The 10,167-nt window shown below is 32.2% G+C and overlaps 1 non-coding gene across 1 annotated transcript; it reads right to left on the reverse strand.

The window, feature by feature from the left end:
• Positions 1 to 447: 447 nt before the first annotated feature.
• Positions 448 to 556, reverse strand: LOC126026818 (U6 spliceosomal RNA). Its single transcript, XR_007502033.1, has one exon. It is a non-coding gene; the product is annotated as a U6 spliceosomal RNA (small nuclear RNA).
• Between the last annotated feature and the right edge of the window lie 9,611 nt (positions 557 to 10,167).

A 10,167-nucleotide genomic window follows, 5' to 3' on the forward strand; every position in this document is an offset into this window, starting at 1 on the left:
GAAAGTGCATGTTGCACCAAGTATTGGCCATCGCTCAATAATCATTATCATTCGTATCATTGTCAGAAAACTAATGCTTTATGGATTATGCCTAGATGGAGGACTGTTTTGTATTGCCAAAAAAAGCATAAGAGCATATTACACACTTACATTATAAAGATGATTAGTCTTCCAAGCAAGAATGTGTGCTTGAAGAGTTGAGATCAACCTAATAATCAACTACACAACAAAGTATATTGTTTCTAGCATTTTTTTTTTTGTGTGTGAATCCGTAGATGTTACTTAAAATGAGCAGTTACTTCTGTGAGGAGTAAATGTGAAGTCTGAAGTAACTGAAACTCATTTCTTGTTCTGTCTGGAACAACATTATGTAAGAAGATTAAAAGAAATTTAAAGAGATATGATTAAAGGGGGTGCAGGGACAAGACTTTCTCCAGTGTAAAATCTTTTCATAGGGAATTCTTCACGAATTTGAGTGTCATCCTTGCTCAGGGGCCATGCTAACCTTCTCTGTATCATTTCAATTTTTTAGTATATGTGCTGCCGAAGCGAGCACATGATAGGGAATTCTTACTTGCGATTTTAAGATGCAATAAAACAAGTATCAGGAAATGAATCTTATAGACATTTTTGCATGCTTTTAAGGGATAAATATGTGCAGTTAAATCACCCTCCTATGATTCATATAGTAGTTTTTAGTCTACCTATATGTGAAGAGCATTCAAAGATATGACCTGAAATTATATATATTCAAAAAGCATGTATTAATTAAATGCTTCCTAAATATTATACCTCACAAGATGCTTAATTCAATCAAGTAAAGTTATTGTACCATTTAATTTTCAATAAATGTATTTCAATTTCCAAGAAATGGAATCAAATGAGTTATCATTCTTTTAAACATTTAAAATAGTAAAACTATATTATAACAGAATAAATGCTACTGTATTTCTTCCTAAGTTTTACTTTTAGTCATTTTTCAAAATAAACATACATAGTAAAATTTCATTCTAAAATCTAATTTCTTGAACTCATATTTGATGTAGCTTGGATTTTGCTGGTATGTTTCTTACTCAAGGAAGATGAATATATTTAATATCATTTAAATTGCATCATATTTTATAAGCTCTCAAGGGATTCATTGTTATATGAACCAAACATTATTGCATAATTATTGCTTCAGATATTCCAAATTATGATGACTAATTAAATATACATGTAACACATTTATCACTGAATAAAGCCAATGTCTTTTTTGCTCTTCCCTTTCTGAAGTGCCTGTATCATGTGCAAAAGAAGTTTTAAGAGACAAGTATCACCATAATTGAAAACATGAGTTAGCATTAATATTTTATAAAGTAATTTAGGTATGTTTCATTAAAGAATGCCAAAATATACCCATCCTGATAATAAGTGTGACTTTTGGTTTCATTAATAAAGTGATATATGAGATTCCATAAAAGATCTTGGTCTATGTATGTATATATGTCATAATAGTAGTGAAAACTTATACTCATGTTTTTAAACAATAAAATTAATCTCTTTTCACTGAAGCTTCAACCATAAAACATATTCTGCTAATTTTTAATTTATTTCACTTATATAGGTTTAATTCTAAGATGAATCAAAATATCTTAGCCATTTGTCCATTCATGTGATATTTTTTTTCTCAAACTATGGTCTGTAGTGAAGTGTTATTCAGTCTATAGCTATGTAAACAACAAATAAAAATAGAGAAAGAGAGGCATATATTCTTTACAGGGCTTGAGAATGAGGAAAATTTACATTTAGATTAGTCTAGTGCTAGTTGGTCTTTAGTACAGCATTATATCAGAGAATTACCTTAATACATTTTTAAATTGGCATATGGTTCCTTATTCAGGAATCAGTATTTTTCTTCTTTTTGAAATTACAATGATAATAATTAATGAATCTCATACAGCTTCTTAATGGGTAATAACTATTTTCTACCCCTCAATTCTCTATAATTTTTTTTGTGTTTTGTTTTTTCAGCTTTGAAATTTTGAAATACACCTACTGTGTGTGTGTGTGAACAATGATTGAATTCGAGTTCTCATCAACATGAAGCATGCACTGTACAATTACATTCTGATCTTCTTATTTTTAAAATAATAAATACATTTTCCCTCATATGTCATATAGCAAAGACAGATGGGCAGGATGTACATTGCATTCCCTTTGATCCAAAGATGAGTTTTAAATCCTAAACAAATTGAGATGTGATTGCCATAGGAGATGATGTTTTAATGTTCCTGTAGCGCTGTTTTTTTTTTAAGATACTGCTTTGCTTTAGTTTCCTCCAAAATATTCTGCAGATATGAAGCAGAAAATTTCTCTAATTTCTATGAAGGCATATCGAGACACTAATTTGATAAAAACAAATCTCTTAGTCAAACTAGTCATTGTGTTTATCAAAACCTTAGTTTCTGTCTGAAATAGTTGAAATATTCAACTGTCTTTAAGTTAGGCTCCTTTTCAATATAATTTTTGTTATGAATTTATATAAGCCAGTACCTAATGCAATAACTTTGCTGCATATTTATGCCTGCAATTTAAAAATAATTTCCTATTGTTTCCAGACAATTGGCCACAAATAGCAAGCCATTCTGGAAAAACAAAGCAAATTGGAATAGCAACAGAAATCTAAGAAATACTTAAAGCACGGCAGTAGCATTATAAGCTTTCACAATTTCTTGCTGTTTTATTTTTTTCTTATCAGCAGTCAGAGAAAATTCCTTGCCTCACCTTTTACATTTTATAAATTACAGAACCATTTTCCTCCTATGTTTCTTTCATTCACTTACAAGAATGACAAAATCCAGGTGTTACTGAAAGAATAAAGCATATTGTTTTTTACTATTTGCAAACCAGAGTTCCATCCCAAATTAAAATTTATATTGGGCTTTTTCTTATTTTAGGCTACTTTAAATAATTATGATGCTTTGGAGTTGCAGGATGCTATAATATAACCAAATGGCCATATTAAAATAGTACTATCCACTTGAAGCCCTACTCAAAGAGATATTTTATATATTGTTCCAGGAAGATACTATTCATAATCATAATCAAGTAGAATAACTCCTTTCAAATTGGATATGGACGTAGTTGACATTATGACATAAAAGTAGACTTGAATCTTTATAGCTTTCTTTTTAATTGTGTTTGTTACCAATATTCCAGGCCAAAACAAAAGACTTAGAAATTTGAAATATAAAGATAAAAAATAAAAATATTAAATAGTTATAGAGCATGTTCTTATTATCATTTGGTCTAAGACCACTCAAATAGATATGGAACTAGAAGAAATATATGATTATAATGGATCTAGAAAAGGCCAATAAAAAAAGATGAGGATTTACTATGCAGTATATTCCAGGAACAGCACTATTAGTCTTTCTTGATCTTACTAATCAGTCTTACTTTTTATGACTATAGAACCATCCCCCTTTCCAAATATATTTAACCATAATCTGAAAATTTACAAGATCCAATTGTCATGGACTGAATGTGTCATCTAATTTTTTTTAATTTTTTTGTCCCTTTATAGTGATCAGAGCTTACTCATTGCTATGAAATCAGGGGTTGTTTCTAGAGGGATCAATGTGAGGCACTGGGGATCAAACCTTGATTAACTAAAGAAAAGGAAAGCACCCTATCCAGTATAGGTAGGTCTTTCTAAAATTTTTAGATAAAATTTCATTCTTCAATGTAATAGTATTATAGGTAGAACTTTGGGAATTATTTATAAGGATGAAATTCTCATAAAGGGATTACTAAAAGAAATAAGTCATAAGATACTGAAAACATTTCCGCTGTTCATATGGTCAACATGACAACTTTACTCAAAGCACTATATAAAGTTAATGCAAAGTTTTTTAGAGACAAACCAACTGCTGTTAAAATGTACATAGCATAATCCCTCATACCCAAATGGCCAAGGAAATCCTAGGGGAAAATATAGGATGATGTTGTTTGCCCAAATTTATTTTATAAAGCAGTAGTAATTGAGAAGTATGTTATTGGGAAAAATACTCAGACAAATTGAATAGAGTTGAAAGTAGAGAGACAGATTCTCATATATATATGAGCAGCTAATTTAAAAAAAAAGAAAATGAAGCAAAGAGCTTAAAGTGGAGCAATGTCTGTCTCTTTAACTATAACTGAAAAATTGATCAGTTACATGTGAAAGTCAATGTTCTCATATCCTTATAAGTTAACTTTCACAAAAGTAAAAAAAATAGACTTAAAGTCCTTGATCTCTGAACTGAAAGCATAAATGTTATTGGGACAAACAGGCACAACCCTTTATGGCACTGAATACAGAGACATCTTCAATGATTCAATGTCATTGTCCGATAAAATGGAGGGAAGGTGAACAAGGACTACATCATTAACAACTTTTTGCATCACTAAAGAGAAGATGAACAGGAAAAGACATCCATAAGCTGGGAGAAAATATTTGCCCCCACTCATATCACAAGGAATTATTATAAAATATACGAACAAGTGTAACACTTAACAATAGCAAAAAAAAACAAATCCAAAGTTTAAAAACAACACCAAAATAATTAAATTATAACAAATATTTCAATGACAAAGCAACAAATTTAACCAGAACTTTATGTAATTTTTAAAACAATTAAAACTGAATAAATGGTTGAGGTCTGTCTTTTTCCTTGCCCTACCCAAACACCCACCATACTGGTATAATGTATGTACATAGTTGATTTGAAATAATAGTTCTATCTTAGCAGATAAATAAAGTAGGAACATTGAGCAATTTTCTGTTGTCTGTTCAAGTATAAAATCAAGAGACATTATTATAATTATTTATAAACATATTTTCTGACTTTGATGTTTCTAATGGATTCCTTTTACATGATTTAGTTCTTTGCTCTTGCCAAAAGAGATGGTCCAAAGAAGGGCCATTTTAGTTAAATTTTTATAATAGTCCTTGTTCTTGAAAAAGCTGAAATTATAAGAGCATAGATGGGGACTCAACAATAAAAATAAGCAATGATATTCAAGAGACTCTCAGCTGAATTATTTGGACTAGAGGGTTTATGAAAGAAAACAGGAAAATTGAAGGATATTTTAGTTTATAGTCACAAACAAAATTAATTGATGGTATTAAAAGTTTCTTCAGAGTTTTGTAGAACTTCATGTAGAGAATAATTATATTATTCAATGCAACCTAAACTTCATCATTTCTCAGAATTTCAAGAATATTTTTATATAAGTAGAATGAGCAATCCTAAAATGAGTATAAAAATCATTAAAAATAGACAAAAGGAGCTTGAAAAACAAACCAAAACAAAACAAAACAAAAAAACCCTAGTAGCATCATATGATTTTTAAAATTGGTATTTACATCTGGGGTTGGAGAGATACTGAAGTGGGTAAGGTGCTTGACTTATATGCAACGAGTTCAGTTTCTGGTATTGTATATGGCCCCTCAAGCACTGCCAAGAGCAGTCAAGTATTATCCCTGGAAGTACCCAAACAGGAACCATATGCAGAACTAGGGATAAAATAAAGGGTGCATATTTTAAGGCACGTACCTTAACCTCTGTGCTGTAATACTGTGGTGGGTGTGTTGTTGGACATAGAGTTGGTGAAGAGTTGGTTGGAGAATTATAGGTAGAGAAAGGTTTTGTTTTGGAGGAAATTGGCTGGACTTTCTGAATAGCATTGTTATAAGTTCCTGGCCCCCCCTTCATACCTGTTTTGTCCTATTAAAGCCTCTATAGAAAAATCCCTGCCTGGCTGGAGTCATATCTGAGCACCAACAGAAAGAAGGCGTGTTTGTTACACATATATTTTTCTATAATTTATGGATTTATATATTTATATGTTTTTTGTTAATTTCTAAATCTATTTTTGTCTCTATGCAGGAAACTTTTACAAAAATAAGATTGTAGTGGTTACTCAATATAGTAAGAATTCTATACTCAATACAATAAGAATTATATAGTATACTTGTACATGTATTAAAAATATAGAATTATAAAGTAGTGTGTCATGGCTTTGAGTACTAATGAACAACACAGTATAAAATATACTTTCTAGGTTATCGTTTTTCCTACACACCAGTCATTTGTAAAAAAAAAATCTTTTATTTGGGGGAGTCACATCCAGCAACACTCAGGGGTTACTCTTGGCTCTGCACTCAGAAGTCGCTCCTGGCAGACTCGGTGGACCATATGGGTGTCGGTGGTCACAATTAGTTGTCACTGGTAGTCTCAACTTCTACTTTGAATCTACTTTGTATCTGCTTACTGAATTTTTCAGAAATAATGGGAATGATTCATTGGCAGTTGCAATCTTCAGCACAAGTCACTGGCTACAATTCTTAGATGATATCACATTGACAGCAGATTTTTAATTTTTATTTTTGGTTTATGGACCACTCTTGGAAATTCTTAGGAGTTACTCAGGGCTTCATGCTCAGAGCTTATTTCTGGCAGTGCTCGAAGAACCATATGGAGTGCTGGAAATTGAGCCAGGCTATTGCCTTGGCCTCCTATATAAAATTTTAAAAGTGGAAAATGGCATAAGCAATTAGCAGAAACTTCTACCAGGTTCTTTTGTTCCATGATGTAAATAACAACAATATTTCTTTTGATGATGTATTGCCCCAATTAGAAATGTGGTTGGTCAAGATGTCCTTCAACTGATGAATGGCTAAAGAGACTGTGGTACATATACACAATGGAATATTATGCAGCCATCAGGAGAGATGAGGTCATGAAATTTTCCTATGCATGGATGTACATGGAATCTATTATGCTGAGTGAAATATGTTAGAGGGATAGAGATAGATTCAGAATAGTCTCCCTCATTTATGGGTTTTAAGAAAAATAAAAAAAAAAAACATTTTGCAATAATCTTCAGAAACAAAGAGAGGAGGGCTGGAAGATCCAGTTGAAGACATGAAGCTCACCACAAAGAGTGGTGAGTGCAGTTAGAGAAATAACTACACTGAGAACTGTCATAACAATGAGAATAAATGAGGGAAGTAGAAAGCCTGTCTAGAGTACAAGTGAGGGTGGGGTGGGGAGGAGGGAGATTCAGAACATTGGTGATGGGAATGTTGCACCAGTGAAGGGGGCTATTCTTTACATGACTGAAACCCAACTACAATCATATTTGTAATCAAGGTGTTTAAATAAAGATATTAATAAAAATACCAAAAAAAGAAATAATGTGGTTGGTGCCATTTATGTAGGTTCACACTTCAAGGGCCTTGCTTTTTCCATTGGTGCTTTGGACACAATTGGAAGTTTCCCATTACGTTATGGTAATAATCCAGAACAGTTCTGTATAGGTCTATACTTTCTGAGTATCATAGAAATAACCTTATTTTTTTGAACTGCTTTATTTTATGGGTTTGTGGAGATATTTGCACAGAGTCAAATGTGTCTCTAAAAGAATGTATTTCTTCTTCTATGACATTATCTCTTGTTCTCTCCCTGTCTCTATCTGAGTATGTGTGTGTGTGTGTGTGTGTGTGTGTGTGTGTGTGTGTGTGTGTGTGCATTTCATTAGTATTAGCCTACAACTGATGTATTCAGGGCTTATTCCTGGCTTTGCCTTAAGGGATAGCTCCTGGTGGGCTTACGGAACCAGGTGAAGTACAAGGGACTTAACCTGGGTTGAAAGCTTGCAAGGCAAATATCCGACCCAGGTTACTATCTCTCTGACCTTACAATGACAATCTTTTTTATTTTAATTATGTCCTTTTATTTTGTCCATTGTAACTTTGTCCAAAGAAGTTGCCCCAACTAGGAGTAAAATGTAATTCTCTGAATTTATTAATTGAATTGTGTTGTTTTCTGATGTCTTTGGTTTAAAATCAATAATATGACAAAAGAAATATGTATCATTTATTTTCCTCACTTGAAGACCGATATGAGCAAAAGGCTTTTTATTGATGTGATTTGAGTATTTTGGCAGCACAGCACACTATTTACACTGCTACATAAAGAGGAATCACATACTATCAAAGGCAAAAAGAAAAAGAAAATCAGAAAGTAAAAAAATCTAAATGTATGTGTTTAGTAATTAGTTAAATAAACTGTAACAGCTCATTGGGCAATTTTGTAATCAGATGAACCCACGGGATGAATATGATCAAGTTTATAACAGTCCATTTTCTTGAATGCAGCTGTATATAATGCCTCAGGAGATTCTAGAAGCAATGTAACTAAAGAGACTCATTTGATTAATAACATATACAATCCCTAATATCCACAAATAAATGTATTTTGTTATGCCTAAAGGGTGTCTATAGATGTGATGGAGGCACTCTAGAGAGGGAATAAAGTAGATAGAAACCTATGAAGGACCATCTTAATCTTGCTATCTTATTGAAAATTTTTTAGAAGTTCTGTTTGTTTTTTTTCCTCACTTGGTACCTAAGTTCATAAGGTTAAACTATTCTCTGATTGCCATAATTGTTATTTCTCCCCCAGTGATTTTATAGCCAACAAGGGAAAATTAGCACCCACTAATTCCTTGTAGAAAATGATCTACTTAAAGATACTTGATTCAGTTAAATCTTTTTCTTTAATGCTTCACTCCATTATTTTATTACGGAGAAACCTTTATGGAGATAGAACGGGAACTTTCAAAGGATTCCCTTGCTTCTTTCTTGGAAAAAAATTAAATCTCTTTTGATAGCATCCCAGATGGGTACTAGTGGAGCCATTATGATTAAAAACACAATGGGAATTCAGAAAACTGCAGGACGTCTTCAAATAGCATACTCTGTTAAGGGTCTAATTCTTCCTCATTAAAGGACTTCTTTCATGGTATTGTCTATCTCTTAGTAAGTACCAGGTTATTGACTACATATATTTAGCCAACCCTTTGTGCAGTACACAGATATCATCTTTCCTACCTTCCTTTTCTCTCCCTCTCCTTTTCTTCTTAATTTCCTTTTATTTGGAGTTACTCCATTTAAGGTTTTCCAGAACTCAAGAAGTAGTAAGCATTTCAGCAGACAAGTTGAATGTGACATGTATTCTTATTAGCAAGTCTCTCAATTCGGTGATTTCTACATTTCTACTTTATTAGTTGAAGCAGTTCCATATATTTGAGGAAAGGAGATTGGGTTACACTTGTGCTCTAGGTTTACTTCAGGCTCTGTGCTCAGGGATCAATTCAGGGTGGTAGTGGGAGAATGTGCTCAGGAGACCATATGTGGTTCCTAGTTTATAATCAGGTTTGTCACGTGCAACAAAAACACCTTACTCATTATATCACTTCTCTGAAATCAAGGCAACTCTAAACTTAAAAGGCTGTTTAACAGTAAGATTAACAATAAATGTAGGAATATTATTTTCCTTTATTTTTTGTGGAGTATTTATTTTAAATACATCCTGAACTTGAGTGCTGGGAAGCTATCAGTGATTTGGGGCAAAGTATATTCTTCAAAAGTATATACACTGATAACTGATATCAAAACACAATAGTTAGAAGGTAGAAAAAATTAAAGCAAACATAAAACCCTTTTGAATTACTGTGGTAAATACTTATAAAATGATATCTCTATAACTTCCATCTGTAACTAAATCTTTGGATCAACTGTCACTGAGAAATGAATATTTAAACTTATTTAAACCACATGATAATGACATCTTAAGTATTTAACAATATAAAATAAAGTAAGAACTTTCCATTATTTTCTATAATTTATACATTTTAAGGGGACATATTCAGACTGGATTAAGTAGTGATTTTTTTTGTTTGTTTTTGGGTCACATCCGGCAGTGTTCAGGGGTTACTCCTGTTTCTATGCACAGAAATCGCTCCTGGTAGACTCAAGGGACTACATGAGATGCTGAATTCAAACCATCGTTTTTCTGTATGCAAGGCGAATGCCCTACCTCCATGCTATCTCTCCGAACCCAAGTAGTGATATTTTGAAATACATAAATGTCTACTAAAAATGTAGTAGGAGATTAAACAAACTAGTTAAAATAATCTGTGATATGCACGCTGAACATAAACCAACTCAAAAATTATACTTCATAAATATATTAAAGAAACAAGTAACTAAGAGAAGGATCGGTGCATGTCTGAACACAAAGTTTAAAAAAAATTACATTTAGCCTTATTAGGATAGAGAATTCTAATGTATTT

This window comes from Suncus etruscus, chromosome 13, assembly GCF_024139225.1.
Source record: "Suncus etruscus isolate mSunEtr1 chromosome 13, mSunEtr1.pri.cur, whole genome shotgun sequence".
NCBI classification, from domain to species: Eukaryota; Metazoa; Chordata; class Mammalia; order Eulipotyphla; family Soricidae; genus Suncus; species Suncus etruscus.